The sequence below is a fragment of the Odocoileus virginianus genome, chromosome 2 (assembly GCF_023699985.2).
Source record: "Odocoileus virginianus isolate 20LAN1187 ecotype Illinois chromosome 2, Ovbor_1.2, whole genome shotgun sequence".
Classification (NCBI taxonomy): Eukaryota; Metazoa; Chordata; class Mammalia; order Artiodactyla; family Cervidae; genus Odocoileus; species Odocoileus virginianus.
In genome coordinates this window covers 8,885,829-8,904,184 of record NC_069675.1, presented here as the reverse complement: position 1 = coordinate 8,904,184, position 18,356 = coordinate 8,885,829, and the positions used below count along the sequence as shown (strand labels likewise).

Sequence of the window (18,356 nt, the reverse complement as noted above, 5' to 3'; positions counted from 1 at the left end):
ATTAATTAATTAATTAATTTTAATGGGAGGCTAATCACTTTATGATATTTTAGTGGTTTTTGCCATGCATTCACATGGATCAGCCATGGGTGTCCATGTGTCTCCCATCCTGAATGCCCCTTCTACCACCCTCCTCATCCCATCCCTCAGGGTCATCCCAGGGCACCAGCCCTGAGCACCCTGACAGCTTATTTTTAAAGAGCATTATCAAAATCTGATGAAAGGTCACTGACTAGGACAACTGGAAACAAACATTTTAAGGCTCTGCAGCATTGATGCAGAAAGATTTTCCCCCTCTTTTCAGAGGCATCATTCGGGAAGCGCTGACTCAAAGTGTTTGGATGACACTTTCAGGAGAAAGGAGGTGGGGGGCGCTCAGCCAACAGTCGCAGGTGTTATATGGAAACCCCAAATTGGTTACTGTGACTCTCCTGAGCTCGGGGAAGGAAGTGGGTGGGTGGACGGGTGGGGAAATAGTGGCAAAACTGGGTTGGAAACCATGGGCTCCATCTGATGAATCTTAGCAAATATTCCTCCCTGTTTCCTTCCTTCTCCTGGGGGCGGGATTTGCATAAGCATTTTCTAGAGTCCAGATAACAAAACCAGGCCTTGAGGGACGTTTCACTTTCTCAGCCCATAATCTAGGCCGATCCTTTCCAAGATGCAGAAATCTTTGATCAACAACAACAAAATATGTACTCACCCTGCTCAAGAAGCTTTCCAAATCGCGGCACAAAGGAGGGGCTGATGTTCGCCCACTGCCTGCTTGGCATCCCAGCCGCCCTTTCATCCCTTCATCCTGGAATATTTTTCTCACAGCAGAAAGTACTTAGACTTTCCTCATGGACCTTAACCCTTTGCAGAGTATTTAATGTTTGCCCTTGAGGGCGTGTAGACTTGTGCCCATTCAGCACACGGAGCCAGGCTGCCCCCAGGAAGATGCAGGGGTGTATTTATCATCAGAGAAGGTGTTTTTTTCCAAGACCAGCAATGTTTAGACAGCAGAGAGGTTACCTCTGAAATGGATGCACTTTGACAGATAGCTAGTGCTGGCACCTCCTCAGTGTGGGGACAGCTCTGCCCTCTTAGGAAAACGGTGCTGTGTGCCAGCTACAAATTGGCACTTGCCATCTGCCTCTACGAAGATTAAATCACAAGCTGCCACGACCGCTGACCTTCAGCACCCCTGAAAGGAGTTCAGGCGGGAGATCAGGAATGAGGCACTCTGTGATCTGGGAAAAACTGGCAGAAGAGATCTTCAGATAGTTAGATGTTCTCAGGAGATTTTATGAGCCCTATTCTTGCATCTCCTCACATCTAGAAAAGCACTAAAATCCTTCACAGTGACATCTGCTCTTCAGACTAGCAATAACCTTCATGAGGTTAGCAGAAACCTTCTGCAAAAATGTGTGAATTTCAGTGAATATTCAGGGTTGATTTCCTTTAGGATGGACTGGTTGGATCTCCTTGCACTCTAAGGGACGCTCAAGAGTCTTCTCCAATACCACAGGTCAAAAGCATCAATTCTTTGGTGCTCAGCCTTCTTTACAGTTTCTCACATCCATATATGACTACTAGAAAAACCATAGCTTTGACTTATCTGACCTCATCAGAACCATCTTTCTGGGGGCAAAGAAGACCTGGATGCTTTTATTTATCCTTTTCTTCCTTCAGCCTCACCTAGTCTCTCCGTAGATAGGATATTGGAACTAAAATGGTGTTCATCCTGACTTTTAAGATTCCACACATTGATCGTCTGAGTAATCCCGGGAGCTCCTCCATCCTCATCTGATATCCTGTGATTGAAACACTCAGAAATCTGGCTTCAGAAACAAATTCACACTCTTTAAGTGCTTTGAGAGTTACGTCCACCTTTTCACATGATTCTTTCCTCCTCTTTTTTAAATTGGAATTTAACTTTCTTCCTCTAGGAGGGGACCAAGAAGAAATATCACAGAATGAAATGATAGCTTTGCCAAGTGTATTTAGGACAAGAATGAAGACCAGAACAACAGGTGAAAATGACAGGCAGCAGAAAGCGAGAATACTGAGTATCAGAAAATAACAGCATTTAAATGTAATTCTGAACCTGGCTAGGACCTGGGGAGGACATTATCCCCGCATCAGTTTCCGAGGCAAGGCCCTCACTGAGACGAGGGGTGACCAGAGTGGCTTCTTTGTGGAAGGCAGGTCTCTCCCTTGGAGAATTGCATGGATTACCCCCTAAATGGATTAAGCAGAAGTCCTGGAGGAAGAGCGCTTGCACTTTCTGACCCGCGTGCAGTGAGAGGCCCACCCCCAGCGGCCTGGGCAACAGAAGGGCAGGATGCCCTGGTGGCTAATGCACTAGTCACACAGAGGCCCAGAAGGAGCACCTGACCCCTGCCCATCGCAGCCTCGGCCTTGGGGCTTTGCGAGGCAGTTTAAGACCCCGGATTAACTTTGGGCCATGGAAGCCGCACACTGACAGGCTTGTATTTTCGCCTTCCAATTGGGCATGGACACGTGTTGGTCTGTCATTAGGCAGGGCTGGGGTGGGCCGGTCTTCCTCACTGGGAGCTTTGTGTCACGCACTATCACTTGGAGAGGATCTGCCAGAGAAGAGTCAGAAAGGGTAGCCAGTCGCTCTGGAGCTGCCGCAGCTCTTCGTTCTCGGCCCAGCTCTCTCCTCTTAGCATCTGGAAGATTCTGATGCTGGGAGAGATTGAGGGCAGGAGGAGGAAAGGGACAAAAGAAGATGGGACGGTTGGATGGCATCACTGACCCGATGGACATGAGTTTGAGAAAGCTCCAGGAGATGGTGAAGGGCAGGGAAGCCTGGCATGCTACAGTCCATGGGGTCGCAAAGAGTCGGACATGACTGAGCGACTGAACAAGAGTAAGAAAGAATTGAAAAATATATAAACAACCTTTCCTTCTGAAACCGTGTAAATTGCTTAGAAACCTCCCCAACTGCAGATTTTATCTGCTTTCATCATCTTCCAGCGAGTCAATAGCTACCAATTGTCATGGACAATAATAAGATATCAACTTGCTTCATTATTTCCCTAAAAGTACAGATTTTTCTTCTTTTCTCATTTTCAAAGAAGGAAGAAAAAGAAGAGCAGTGTAGAAACCCAGTGGAGGGCAGGGGACAGTGACAGTCTAGAGACAGATATTCCAGTGGTGAGCCAGGTCAGGGGATGTCCACCTAGCATTGACCACCCATCAGAGGCGCCCCTAAGCCCTGTGGGACCCTCCACATGAACCCACCCAAAAAACCACCACTGTCTAAAATTTGCATCAAGCTTATGTTACTGAATTTAGGAAGATGGTAGTTTCTATGGACACACTTAAGGCTGTGTCAGAAGAAAGCAGAGGCAACCAGCTGAAGCAAGTTTGAAAAAGTACAAAATATTCTATTTGTAGAGATTGCACTCAGGTCTATATGTATCATGTACATATACATGTACATATGTGAGACAGAGACAGAGACAGAAAGAGGCAGGGCGCACGGAACTTCTCTGTGATCACTGTATAGGGAAAAAGAGGACTGTATATGAATAAAAAAATTATAAGTGTAATAAGCTAGATGTGAAATTAAAAGGTTATATGTGAAATACATTAGATGTCCTTTATCCTCTGAGAGTCTAAAGCCACTAAGAAATAATATTTTCACCCTGTTCATGTAGTAATTTGCTTACGATACACTGTCCTTGCCTCATTGACTTTTCAGAGTGTTTGAATGATAACCCTGAGTCTAATTCCACAATCTCTGCTCAGGGCAGAGCACAGCCTTGTATTGGTTTATCTAGTGCAGCAGCACCCAAACCATCCTTGCCCAGAGAAACTCTGTCCAAACCCTCGGCTGTGGGAAGAGGCAGGATTTGTGCCCTCCGGCATCGCTCCGGACCACAGCAACGGCCACAGGGTTTTCAAAGGATGCAGCCAGCCAAACGCACCCTGATGTTTAAGAGAAAAGAGGAAAACAGGGTGGAGAGGTTGTTCTTTTCTGGGTTCCGTACCCACTCCTTGGTTCAGAACAGAGAACAAATCAGAAAGGAATGAATGGTGCCACCCAAGAAACACAGCAGCAAGTTATGCAGACACTTCTTAGGGAAGGAAGTAATGACACCGGCAACGCATACAAAGGCGATCAGAGACCCGGGCAGGGCGCTCGGTGGGGCACAGACTGTGCCGTGGTGCAGGTGGGAAACGTGAAGGTGCAGGGGGTGGGGGGAGGGGGAAGCTGGGCTGCTCCCCCAGAACACGGTGCCCCTCCAGCCAGTCCCACAGAGTTAATCGTTGTACAGACTGTGCTCCGTCCAAGCAGAACCTGGAAGTGGAGCCAAGGGAGCTTTCTCCTGTCGTCACGTTGGAGGGCATTGTTGCAGGATGAAGGCGAGAAGCTGGCAGGAGGAATCTTTCCATCCTCCTGGCTGGGGAGTGAACAGGTGGCCCCAAATCTGTCTATGTGGAGAGGGGGGATGGAGGTGGGTGGGGAGAGGATGAATCTTAAAATATAATGTCCTGAAACTTCAATCCCAACCTCATAAAGGAAGGAGGGGATAAGCTGCAAGGCAGTATTCTCAAAAAATTTCCACCAAAATATCACTAATGTCAGAAGAAACTGCACGTGCCTTGAGCTGAAAGGAGGGCCAGGTCCCAAGCCACCGTCATCAATCACAAAATGCATCTGAAGTCTTGGTTTGGGGTTTTAAATCACAGGATGGTTCTGTATGCTGGGTTTGATCTAAAGGTATAGTTTGAAATTATCTCTCAGTTAAATGACCTGACTTGTCCCCTAAAGAATCACGTGGTACTCTGATGCTCCACGAGGACAGACAGCTGGTCTTGGGACCCCGATGAATCACCTGCACCCTTGGCAGATGTGAAGTGAACCCTGGTGGCCACCAGACAGGACCCTGTGATCAACACAGGGCACAGAGGCTGTGGTGGCGGGAGGAGTCCCCGTGGACAGGAAGGGACCCGTGCCTTCTCCCGGAGGATGCCCCTCACTTCCTGACCTTAGCCACATTCTGCTCACCAAAGGCTAGGCAGTCATCTTGAAGTGTTCTGGTCCAAATGTGGGGAAAACTTCTTTTGGGGATTTCTCTTAGCCTGGCTGAGATGGGTAATGTGATTTTTTTCCTCAAAAAACATTTGAAAAAAAAAAATGAGAGAACAAATAGCAAATTATGTATAAGAAACACAAAAGGCCAAAGGGACTTCGCTGGCAGTCCAGCGGTTAAGACTCTGAGCTTCCACCGCAGGGGCCAAGGGTTCAATCCCTGGGCGGGGATTTAAGATCCCGCATGCCACGCAGTGAGGCCAAAACCCCCAACAAACAAAAGGCCAGCTTTCTCACCTCTTCTACTTGCTACTCACCTGAGATAACCACGCTTCATCTCAGAGGCCGATGAGGCTGGGCAGTCACCTCACCCCCTTGCCAGCTCACATTCCCTTCAAGGACCCCATCTCCTGGACACCTAGGGGAGAAGGACCCCAAGGACTGGGGCCCCGATGCAACTTAAGACACATACACATGTGTTTTATGTGCTGTGTGTGTGCATGTGTGCACTGTGTGTTGTGTGTGTGCACTGTGTGTTGTGTGTGTGTACCATGTGTGGTGTGTATGCACGTGTGTACTATGTGTGTTGTGTGTGCACTGTGTGTTGTGTGTGTGCACTGTGTGTTGTGTGTGTGTACCATGTGTGGTGTGTATGCACGTGTGTACTATGTGTGTTGTGTGTGCACTGTGTGTTGTGTGTGTGTGCACTGTGCATGTGTGTGTTGTGTGTTTGTGTACTGTGTGTGTTGTGTGTGCATGTGTGTACTGTGTGTGTACTGTGTGTGCATGTGTGCACTGTTGTGTGTTGTGTGCTGTGTGTGAATGTGTGTGTTGTGTGTGTACTGTGTGTGCATGTGCGCACTGTTGTGTGTGTGTGTACTGTGTGTGTTGTGTGTGCATGTGTGCACTGTTGTGTGTTTGTGTGCTGTGTGTGTTGTGTGTGAACGTGTGTGTTGTGTGTGTACTGTGTGTGCTGTGTGTGCATGTGTGCACTGTTGTGTGTTTGTGTACTGTGTGTGTTGTGTGTTTGTGTACTGTGTGTGCTGTGTGTGCATGTGTGCACTGTTGTGTGTTTGTGTACTGTGTGTGTTGTGTGTTTGTGTACTGTGTGTTGTGTGTGAATGTGTGTGTTGTGTGTTTGTGTACTGTGTGTGCTGTGTGTGCATGTGTGCACTGTTGTGTGTTTGTGTACTGTGTGTGCTGTGTGTGCATGTGTGCACTGTTGTGTGTTTGTGTACTGTGTGTGTTGTGTGTGAATGTGTGTGCATGTGTGTACTGTGTGTGTTGTGTGTACATGTGTGCAGTTGTGTGTTTGTGTACTGCGTGTGTTGTGTGTGAATGTGTATACTGTGTGTTGTGTGTGTACTGTGTGTGTTGTGTGTGTGTGCACTGTGTGTGGTGTAACACACACACAAATCATGGGACGCAGTGCAGTGAATCTCGTGCTCCAACAGAGCTCAAACCTGTCTTTTCCTCCCACCCCAGAACTCTCCCAGTGGGTAATTCGATCGGAGAGGTCTATTTTTCTTCAGGAGATGGTAAGGACGGAGTGACTGGCAGATTAAATAATCCCAACCCTTAGACGAGATGCCAACTCCTATATACAGCACCTGCCTCAGCCCTGTATTCTATCGAGTGTAAAGAATGGATCCACGCACTAAATGCAGCCCTCACAGAATTTGAAGTGCAGAAGAGTTACAGTGCAGCCTCATCAGAAGAGCAGAACGCAGAATAAAAGCACCAAGCTTCCACCAGAGTATGAGAGAGGCTGAAAATAGTTTGGTGTGATTATTTCACCATCGTCCATACTGAGGTATAGGCAGGTAGACGATATTTATGTAACGAAATCGATGATATGTCTTAGGCTTTCTCAATATCACCAGAAGAAATTGGCAGAGAGGGAAAAGAATCCACTTAGTTGGAAATCATTCATCCTTATTTCCAGACCAGATCTTATAAGCGAATTCAGTCTCTGAAATCGGGGTAAATAGCAGGATTTTGTTTTCACTCTGACCTTTGGAATCTGGCTCATTAAGGCTGGGTCTGTGAGCCCAGTGGACCATCCTCGTACTAAACTGACCTACTAGAAGCCAGCCAGTTCAGCTAGACAACCAGCTACTAATCAGCCAGTGTCTGGTTAATTTTCACTGCTCATGAGTTTCCAGGGTTTTCAACAGCCTGCATGCAGGTGCTGAAGGGAACTTTTGCCTTTCTCTTTGTCCTGCCTGGTGGGGACAGGAAGAACAGCCTTCCGTGGGAAACACAGATGAGATTCAGTTACAGTGACTGAGCCCCAAGGCCGTGGCCTCCCTGGCAAGCCACTGGCAGAGGGCACAGCCAGGGCCTGCCCCACTATACCAGGTACCCCTTCAGTCTCTCCGCTGGGGCTGGAACAGAAGGTGGAGGTGTGGGGGGCATTAGTGACATGGCGCCATCAGTGGAGATCGGGGATCGTAAAAAGACACCCCAATTCCCCCACAAGTCCTGCCTGTGGTCTCCGGGTATACAGGAAGGACACTCTGCGGGGTAACCGTGTGTTGAGGGTGTACTTTGGCTGTCTCCCCTGGCAGGGTCATTGGAGGAAGAGCTCATCACTCAGTAAACAGAGAAGGGAGATGCTTATACTTAATAAGCCATTGCAAATGGAAAAAGCAGGCTCCTACCCAACGAGATTCTCTCTGAAAACAAATGGCTTGGATCCAAACACCACAAAGCCCTTTCGGAAGGCCTTCAGCCCCAGTAACCCCAGGACATAATCCCCCCGCATCTTCTCTTTCACACGGAAGCAGCTTTAACAAGGGAAGAGGGAGCGACTATGTGTGCATGAGTGTGGCACAGTTGTGATTTTTTTTTTCTTTTGTCTTACGTTGCGGAGCCCCTGATGGGCAGTGCATCCTTCTCTCTGGGGAGCAGCCGCTCCAACTGAAGGAGAGGGCCAGATACAGTGACACCAGTGCCTGCACATCAGCCTTCCCAAAGGGTGTGCTCAGCCCCCATCCTCCACAACCCCAGCATCACTACGGAGCTCTGGCCCTGCAGCAAGGCGCAGGGTTGGCCTGGCGGCAGAAGGCAAGTAGTGGTCTCTGCCAACACTGGCTGCTCTGGTTTCTCTCATCTGTGTCCTGGGCCAGCCCTCCTGTTGGATAAAAGAGACAGTGTGGTTCGGTGGCCCAAGGTGGAGCGTGGGCCAGGAGCTGGGGCCTCTGACCCCGGTACCACAGTCCTTGCCACTGATTATCATATGCCCATGCTAGATATTTTCACTTAAAATGTGGGCAATAAAAATACTGACCTGTCTCCACAGCCTGTAATGTTGAAAGGAAGACGAAAGGAGGACGGGGCACTTTCTAAATATGCCATAGAGGACTTCTAAATAAGCCTGGCTGAGTGCACCAGCGACCAGGGCCGAGCAAGGCAGCGTAAGCAGAGGTTGCCCTGCAGAGAGACAGCTCCCAGCCCGGGGGTCGGGGAGGGCCAGCCACTCCCTCCCTGTACACTAGCTATTTCTCAGCCCTCTTTCAGGAAAAAGGACTTCAGGGGTTTCTACCAGCCCCCCAATGTGGCCAGCGTGGGGGACACTGGCATCTCTTTCAAGTGGAATAAACCAAAGAATCCAGGAAGAAGACAAACACACTTTCTGTCTTCTCTCCTCTTGACTTAAGAGGTGCTGAATCTCTGGTCTCCTTCTGGAAACAAAGAAAAGAATCGGGCTCGCTCAATCAATGGCCCTTCCATTTTTCCAGCTTGTGATTAGAAAGGGAGGTGATTAGAAATGATTATAAATGGTGTTAGGTCTGTGTGCCCCTCTCTCTTGGCCATTTTCTCCAGATTGTACAACTGGACTCAAAAATGAAAGAACAGAGCTTTGAAATAGTCATCAGGGTGTTTCCACTCTGCTAAAATCCACAGCCAATTTTCCTTATTAGCATTACTTCATTAGATTTGCAAGTGTGCACGTGTGCTCACTTGCCCCAGCCCTGTTCAACTCTTTGTGACCTCATGGCTTATAGCCAGCCAGGCTCCTCTGCCCATGGGATTCTCCAGGCAAGAATACTGGAGTGGGTTGCCATGCCCTCCTCCAGGGTATCTTCCTGACCCAGGGATCGAACCTGTGTGTCCTGAGTCTCCTGCATTGCAGGCAGATTCTTGTCCCCTGAGCCATTGGAGTAGGCACCACAATTGAAAATGATTCAGCCTTAACAAGAATGAGTTCTGACACAAGATACACCAGGTACATTACATTAAGTGAAATAAACCAGTCACAAAAGGACAAATACTGTATGCTTCCATTTATACGATGGACTCAAAAGTCATCAAATTTATGGAGACAGAAAGTAAAGGTGGGTGCCAGAGGCTGGGGGAGGGGGGTTAGTGTTTAATGGGGACAGAGTTTCAGTTTTGGACCATGACAATGTCCTGTGGGTGGTGGTGATGCTTGTACAACAGTAGGAATGTCCTTAATGCCACTAAACTGCACACTCGAAAATGGTTAAGATGGAGAATTGCATGTGTCTTTTACCAGAATAAAAACTGTTGATCTGACACCATTTTCTACTCTTACTACATACTTGGGGGGTGGGGGTAGGGTGTTGGGGGACAGGCATTCCAGTCCCCAGGAAGGACTGAGTCCTCTCAGTCCTTCACCATCTCTGGGCTTAGATCCGAAGATCCTCTGCTTTTCCTGGGATCTAGATTCCAGCCCCTCTGGTCTCATCACCAGGGCCAAGCCAGCGGTCTCACTCAGGCTGCCCACCCGCTTCCCGCCTCTGGCCCTTTGCTTCAAGGTATGGAGACAGGTCACCCACCCTGGAAACATCCGGGCAGATGGCAGCTGCGGGGTCTGAGGAGAGGGCGGTTTGGGCCTTGACAGGCACCTCTGCTCCCATCCCGTTCTCCCTTCGAAGCTGTTCAGGGACGCCAGCCCCTCTGCCAACTTCGAGACTCTGCGGAACCCCCCCTGGGCGGACAGGAGCGCACGGCCACCACGTGTACCGCCCACATTCGCGGGCCTCCGCGGTGGCCTGGGAAGCTCAGGCCGCCGTCTGGGGTGCCGGCTCTCTCTCCTCGGTCGCTCCCTGTGCCCGGCTCCCCGCGCCCTCTCCGAAGGCCCCTGCAGGACCCCCCACTTGTTAAGTCTTCTCCAAACAGCAGCTCCCGAGAAGCGGCCGCCTCAAGCTCCCCAGAGGCCCTGCAGGACCAAATCGCCCTCCATGAGGCAATTTTGTTTTGTAGCCGTTATCCTCTCCCATCGCCCTTCCCCCATCCCTCTGGAAGCTTCTTCGGCTGCAGACCTCTTCATTATGTGGCTGTTTCTTTCCGGAACCTGGTGCTCCCTCTGGGGACTCCTTGGTACTTTCCATCGCTGGCCAAAAGGAGAATGAGAACGCGCGAAGGGCAGGGCCCTATCAGGCAGGTGCGAGACGATCTTCCGCCTCCTGTGGCCTGGGGCGCACAGAGGGAGGACAAGGCGCAGGGGACGGTCCCGAGACCGCAGACGGCCGCTGCACCCCCGGCTCCCGCCCCCGGGAAGTGGGCTTCGCGGGGCTCCGGATTGCCGAGCGAGTGTGCGGTGCGCGCGCCGGAGGTGGCGTCCGGCTGGCGAGGGAGGAGGCGGGGAGCGCCCGCCCGGGGCCGCGCGGCCAGTCCCCACCTCCGCTCGGCCTCAGCTGCGGCTGCTCCCGTTAGATGGCGCTCGAGGCTTTCCGACCGCTCGCGAAGGTGCGCCCGGCCGGGCACACAAAGCCCCGCGGGCCGGGGGCGGACGCAGCCTGCCTGCGAGGGCGCGCGAGGCCGGGCACACGCGGCCGCACGCAGGGCCCCGGGCGCGGGCGGGGCGCTCCCGCGGGGACCTCGGCGCGCCGGGCTCAGCGTCCACCCCTTCGACCTTCCGCCCACTCGGGCTCGGCCCCGGGGCCCGGCTGCATTCCCGGGAGAGAAGCCGCGAGGCCGGCGCGGGCCTCGGGGCGCGGGGCGCGCGAGTGGGAGCTGGGGCCCAGACACTAGCCCCCAGATCGCCCAGGCCCGCTGCTCCCAGACAGGCCAGCCGGCTCTCCGTGAGCCCGGCCTCTGCTTCTCGGGGCAGCACGCAGGTGCGGGGCTGGTTGTTGTTGGAACCGTCCGCTGAAATTGTGGTTCGAGAAGAGGTTTAATAAACTTCGTGCGTGCGCATCTCCAACAGCGCCGGGCAAACTTTCTTACTGCCCCGGTGCCGGTGGATCCCGGGGAGGGAGCTCCAACAGCCTCCTTAAAAAAAAAAAGAAAGAAAGCCCCTGGGACTGGCGCGTAAGATGTTTCGGCCAATGTCTAAGTAACTGTTGGGGGATCGGGGAGCGAGCTTTCTCTCCGCCAAGTTCAGCTCTCCTTCCACCCCCTCCAAGAAAAGTGACTCGATCGCGCTCTCCCGTCCCTTAGGCCCCTCCTCGTGTCTCCTGAGCGAGCCCCGCCGTGGAGAGGGGTGCATTTCTCGGAGTCCGAAAGCGCAGCGCCGAGACCTCCTTTGTGCCTGCCCTTGGCTGTGAACTTTCCCGCGCGGCGGGTTCTCCTTTAAGAAAATAGCGATCTCCATGAATATTTAATGCAGCGCGAGGGCCGTCCAGGCGGAGGGGAGCCCCGCGCCCGGGTCCCCACGGCCGCGACGGAGACCGGGGGCCGAGGGCGCGAGCCCAGCCGGGGAGCGGGGCCCGACGCGTTCATTTCCATAAGAAAGCCGGCGGCGCGGTCGGAGAGAGGATCTGGCCCCCGGCCGCCCTCCCCTGGGGACCCGGTTTTCTGCTAGAAGCGGGCTCGGGAGCTCAGAGTCCCAAGTGCGCGCTCTGGTCTTTGATGATATCGACAAAGTGTGGTTTCAGATGTTGCCCCGGCTGAGGCCGGTTTCCTGTCTGTGTGTGGAGTGGATGAAGGACCGCGCCGGGTGAGTCCAAAGCGGCAGGCCCGCGGACGGAGGTGGGGGCGGCGCCTGGCGGAGGAAGTGCTGCGGCCCGCAGGGTTCTGAGAAGGGGACCAGGTGGAGACCTAGACCCCCGCACAGAGGAGCGTGTTGGGGGTGGTGGTGGAGGTGGGTGATGAGGGACGAGGGGTCGCAAAGCCCCGCGCCCAGGCGGCCGCTAGTGGGAAGGTCTGGCGCGCCTCGCCGCCGGGTCCCTCTGCAAAGACCCGGGCAACTTTCCCTCGCTGCCGCTGACCCTCTTCCTGCGAAGGAATAAAGTGAACTTGCTCAGATCCTGGATTTTGCTGGCGGTTCAGTTGTTTCTGCTTTGGTATTGAGTTTGTTTCTGCCTTTCAGTATTAACAGCCATGTGTGTGTATATTTATATATTCTGTAGTGTGTGTGTATGAAACCTCCTAGGTACTTTATGATATATACATATATAATGCATATATTCTATAGTGTGTATATATATGTATTCTTTTGGTGTATATATATATTCTATAATGTGTGCGTGTGTATATGTATTTTATTGTGTATATATATTCTACAGTGTGTGTATATGTATATTCTATAGTGTGTATGTATATATATATATATATATATATATATATATATATATAAAACACACATATATATGAAATCCCCTAGGTACTTGATGATCTCATCTGGATAAATTAAAACCCATATCTGTAATGTTTATTCTTAGTTTACAAAAGGCAGGAAAAAAATGTGTGAGACACATGTCTGCAAATAATATCACAAGTACTTTCCTTCTGCTTGAAAAAGTTGCTGCAAATTCTCCTTTGCTGATCTTGGACCACTTCTACTTCTGGGGGAAACTAAATCTGGTCACCAATAAAGCACCCATCCGATCAAGCAATTAAATACCAATTATGACTACTAATGACTGTATACTAATGACTGGAGTTGAGGACTCCAAACCCAGCTCCAGGTAATCAAGCCGTTTCAAAATTCTGCTACATCAGATCTTTACAGCACGCCACCCCAGTAAAGGAGGTAAGAAGACAGATGATGTTCCCAAAGAGTTCTCCAGGAGGTAGACCATGGTCAGAGGCAAATTTATTTCTTTCTGTAAAGTCGATGTTTACTCCTGGTAGATAACGAAGTCTTCATTTCTGGCCGAATGAAGTGATGCAAAGTGTAATTGATCGTGGTGTTTATTTGGTGAGGATGCAGAATTGGGGGGCAGGCTAGGAGGGGAGGGTGTGTTCTCTCTCCAGTTATTCTGGTAAATGCTGAGAGCCCTGGACGATTTTAAGAAACAAGTGTTTTATAAATCTTCAGCTGGGGTCATGGATATCAAGATGGCTGGGAGTTGAAGAAATGAGGGATGGTGAACTCAGGGGGCAAAGGAGAAATAAGGAACTTGGTCCAGGTTTCAATTTTTCTTTTTGCTTATGGATTCACATGGTTTTAGCCAGAGTGACTGTTCAAATGAAAAGTTGAGTAAGAGTCATTTGCTTGGTGAAAAAGCTACTGGGGCTGAGGATGGTTCACCAGCCTCCTTGCCTCTTTAATGATACCCCCTTCTTATCCCAAATGGAAATCCATGCTCAGTTCTGGTATGGGAGGATGAGGCATGGATGGAGGGAGGGAGGGAACATACTGCTGTTGGGAATCCATAGTGAGAGGACAGGGCAGCTTGCAGGGGCCCTGACCAGCCACCATGAGGCAGGCAGGCTCAGCAAGGGGGCAGTTGGAAGTGTCCCTCCCCTCTGCTCCTTGCCAAGAGTTTAGCCCTTCCGGCCAGCCTGTTGGGACTCTGGGAGAGTTGGGGCAGTGAATGTGTTAAGGACATCTCCCCAGCATACACCTGGTTCTGATGTCTTTACCAGGGTGGTATAATGCCCAGGCTGCACGTGGAAACCTGAGCTGCTCTTGACCAGCAGACCCCTCGGCTAAGGAGCATAAATGTGGGGATGGCTTGAGAGTGCCTGGCCGCCCCTGCTCTCCCTGTGAAGCATGTGACTCCACCCCGTTCTATTCTGTTAGAGCTAATTGCCCTGCAGTGAGGATATCTCACACCTCAGCCTAGGAATACAGCAGAGAAAGGATCCCCCACAGGTAACTGGATGGTGCGGGGTCAGCTTGGACAACTGACAGGTCCCCAAACCACATCTGAATGAAGTGGGCCTGTGGCACGCCTCGCTGGGGGCTCCTTTTGCCCGGCTCAGGCTGTCAGCCACCCCCATGAGACCCTGTGGTTCCAAGTAGAGCTGCAACCACCCCTGGGAGTGGGCAGGTGATCCCAGAGGCAGACCTTAACAGGATAGCTCCCCTGTCAACAACTGATTCCCTGCTGACCCTGAGAATCCCAGGGAAGAGGGGGCTAGAGGCTGGCATACAGCTCCCAGAAGCCGGGCAGTGTGGGCCCAGCCTACCACAGGCCCTGGCAGCGGGTAGCGAAGCAGGCCAGGGCTGGGGCAAAGGGCTCAGGAAATCTGCTGTTTCCTTTGCGGGGTCGGCTGCACACAAGTCTGAAACAGCAAATATCTGTGAAGAGAGGCATGAGTGCAGGCTGGAGCTGGCCCAGTGTCCTGCCAGGGTCCCAGGGCTCCATGCTGGAAGAAAGCTCCCCCAAAGGTGGCCTGGGCAGATTCCAGAGGCCATTTGGTCCTACCCCCACCCCCATCACTCCCACCTTACCTCACAGAAGGCCGGCATCATCTAGGTCTGAGAGAACTTGCTTTCCCAGGAAACCTGGTGGTGGGGGATTCTGGTGAGAGTTGGAGGCAAGTTTATTCACTTAACTTGCAAATTGTTTGGAAAGTGACATAGAAAGAGGACAGTAAACACGTTACTCACATAGGGCTCCTTTGGTGTCAGAAAACTGCCCCCCCCCCCCCCCCCCATAAGCCTCCACTAAACGACCCAAACACACGGTTCAAAATGGGTTAGCCGGGGGAAGGCGTTTGCTCTGTCTCCTTCCCCCAAGTCAATACAATTGAATTTTGTTCTTGAAAAGAAAACTGCTGGAAACTTTCCCCCCGCCAGACCCACCTAAGTTTCATCAAGCTTTCTTGTCAGCCACTGTAACCCACTCCCATCTCCTTTTCCTTTCTTGTTTGTGGCTGAAAGTTGCATTTGAGGAGGGTTTATACAAATGTTGTTCATGTCAGCAAGCCTCCCCTTCGTCTCCTCTCTCACCCATCCCCCTGGATGGAATGGAAGCTGGAAACCACACACACACACAGAAAACATTCTCTGTAAAATTTTCTGCTATTCTTCCCGACTAGAGGAGTTGACAAGACGTAGACACATTAAGTTGCAGAAAATACAGTGGACTGATCAGCCAAAATGCATCTCATTTGCACTTGTATGTAGCCAGGGGTAGGAGCCAGTGTCACTCACTGCCTCCAGCCCTCTCTCCATGCTGGGCTGACTGGCTGGAATTTCCGAGCAGGCCCCACTGCAGGGGCCGTTTGTGGGGTCGCAGCCCCAGCCCAGCCTAGGCCAGCGGGAGGAGGTGAGGGTGGTTTGAGGCATCTGGAGGCCTGGCCTGAGGGCTGCAGCCAACTTTGGCAGGTTCTCTGCTCTGGGCGGCTTGGGGTCTGGGAGGCCTGGAAAGATGGGTGCTGGCCACGGGGTGCTCAGGTCGGCAACCATTCCCAGTGAAGAGACGGCCACTGACCACATATCCACATGTTACATCCCCTCCCACCTCTCTCCCAAGGTTCTGCCTTCATCACCCACTCTGTGCTCCCACGGGTGCAGGGACGCCTCTGCCCGTGGTGGGTACTTCCACCTGCTTCTGTGTCCTCAACTGGGACCCTGAGCTTTTTGCTCTTTTCCTGCCAGTCTCATTCTAAGCCCGCCGAGTTCCCAGGGAAGCCAGTGGGGACAGTTAGGGTGAAGTCACAGAACTTTGAGGTATTCCCGCTCCCCAGCCAGCCACCCACCCACTCTCCAGTGCTGCCTTGAACTGTTCCAGACCCTGGGGCTAGGGCACAGGTTGGCATCCTGTGTGTTCTGCCACCCCCACCCCCAGCAGCTGGAGGCCCAGGCTGCGCTGGGGTGCAGGGTCACCGCCAGGGCTCCTCATGGCCAGGTCAGGCCTCAGGAAAGGCAACCTGCCTCTGCGAGTGCCCCAAGAGCGTGTCCTGGAGGCGTCCTTTCCACAGTGTCCCGCTGGCTTCCCTTGCAAGGCCCTGGGGACTCAACCTGCAGAGTTCCCTGCTCCAGTGCTCTGTCTTGCCCTGCAGGGAGGCGTGCCGGGCCTCGCCGCCTGGCATCCAGTCACCCCTAGGCCCCACCATAGCCCAGCGCCTTCCCGGGACAAGCAGGTGCTTGCTCAAGAAGACCAGCGCTCGCCCGCCCGCCCAGGGATCAGCCCGAGGTGGCCTACAGGAGCACAGGGCCGAGGTGGAGAATCCGTGCAGGGGGCCCCGCACCACGCAGCCCCGGCACGTCCACAGAGCCCCAGGGACAATCAAGGGACTCCTGTCTCAGGAGCTGGGGACACGCCTGGAAGGTGTGCAGTCCTCTGGCGATCCCTGGTGCTACTTTGGCACAAATCCTTTGTTATAGCTTCGGCAGCCTGCTTGCCTGTCAGCGGCTCCCGCTCCTGGGCCCACCACCTCCACCTCCCCCTGCTCCCTCCTGCAGAGAGGGCCGGGTGCAGGGGAGCTGCCGGATCAACTGTCCTGCTCCACATCCTCCCCTGCCAAGTGCTGGTCCCCCGGGTACGTCTCCCCTTGGTGCTTGGGGCAAATGAGCACGGTTTGCACCACCTTCCCCTTGGGGCGAGGTTTTCCCAGAAAAACAGGCTTTTTGAATGTGACCTCCGGCGGCAGCAGGCAACCTCCCGCTGCTGGTGAAAGAGCTGCTCTCCTGCCCCAGGCCAAGGTGACCGGGTGCGCACCGCAGGGCCATGGGCAGGGGGTAACCTGCTCTCCCACAGTCAGGATTTGAGGATTCTGACCAAAAGGGCGGGGTAAGGATAACACAGCTGGGACCTAGTTTGGCTCCTAAGGGCTCCAGGGCTGCCAGGGCCTGGTGTTCCTAGGTAGGAAGGTTCTCCTCCAACCCCCAGACTAGGCACGAGTTCTCTTTAGCCAGAATACAGCTAGAGGCAGGGTGTTTAAAGGATGCTCCAGCACAGGCACAGAGGAGGTGCAAGCTATGACTGTTTCCATGCACGTGGTCACACTTTTCCCATCTCTCACAGTTTTTCCATTTAATCTGTCTTCATTCCTTTTTTCTAGGCCTTTCTGCCTACACATAGTCACCTGGGTGAGGGCCTATCCCCACAGAAAGTTCTGTGCGTTATGTAACAGATGCACACAGGGATTCCTTTGGTTACCAATTTGCTCCAGTCAGCCAGCAATTGGCTTTCTGGCTGGGATGGGGGTGATGTAAATAGAGGTGGAGGCTTTGTTCCCTGGGGGGCTTCCCAGCCCCCTTCCCCCCCAACCCCCACCCTTGAAGCCCCAGTTCAGGCCCAGGGACAAAAGAGTAGGTAACTGATCCATCTCTGGTCTCCTTCTTCACTTCCACCCACCTCGCCTACCGACCTGCAGGCCTTCCTTTTTGATAAACAGAGGACAGCCTATGAATTCAGGTACACAGGTAGGGAGTGCTGAGCTGTGAGGCACTTCCCACCATTGAAAATCAAAACTCCCATTTTAGGTGTGGGCTGCAGGCTTGAGCCTTGAGTCTCCACCACCTCCTCTCCCCTCACTGGACCTAAGGCTATTTGCTTAGCCTCCCTCTCTCGTTAAAATAGTTCCTGGAAGAGCTAAAGACATCAGGTTCGAAGCATTTTAAAGCCCTGTTGGGAAAAAATCTTGTAGGGGTGTAAAACACAATCAGTAGGATAGCCTGAGCAAGCTTGAAAGATTTTTTTTTCCCTAAATGTTAATGAAAAATTGTTTCTAGGTGGTGTTTCGTTCACGGATTGTTGTAACCTATACAGTCTCAAACCCAAGTTTGTAAGACGTTTGTTTTCATATTGTTAATTTTTGGGTGATACTGTACTTTCTAATTAGACCTAATTTATTTTTCATTTTAAACTCTGCTAGAGAGTTTTAAACCTTGGAAGCAGGAATGAAGAATAGACTGTCTCCCTCCAAGACTGTCACAGGGGCAGAGTGGAAGGACCCCTTCACACCTCCAAGTTGGCCTGCTTGAACCTGGGTGGACTGAGGGTGGCAGGTGTGCGCACCTGATATTTCAGTGCGAGTATCTCTTCTATTTCAGTCTGCAGTGTTCCAGTCAACTAAATGGACTTGCCTTCAGCCAGGAGGGAGCCAGTTCTGCAGGACAGAACTAATATTGGATCTCCCAGGAAGCTCTTCATCAAAACAGCCCTTGTCCTTTTGTTTTTGTTTCTGAATTAAAAAGATGCGTTTGCCTTCC

At 52.1% G+C, this 18,356-nt stretch overlaps 2 long non-coding RNA genes across 2 annotated transcripts; one reads left to right on the top strand and one right to left on the bottom strand.

Moving 5' to 3' along the window:
- Positions 1-10,478: 10,478 nt before the first annotated feature.
- On the top strand, positions 10,479-18,356 carry LOC139037852 (uncharacterized). Its single transcript, XR_011490806.1, has 2 exons — positions 10,479-11,960; positions 18,198-18,356. It is a non-coding gene; the product is annotated as an uncharacterized lncRNA (long non-coding RNA).
- On the bottom strand, positions 11,907-14,835 carry LOC139037858 (uncharacterized). Its single transcript, XR_011490812.1, has 2 exons — positions 14,646-14,835; positions 11,907-12,238 (listed from the first exon to the last, which is right to left on the bottom strand). It is a non-coding gene; the product is annotated as an uncharacterized lncRNA (long non-coding RNA).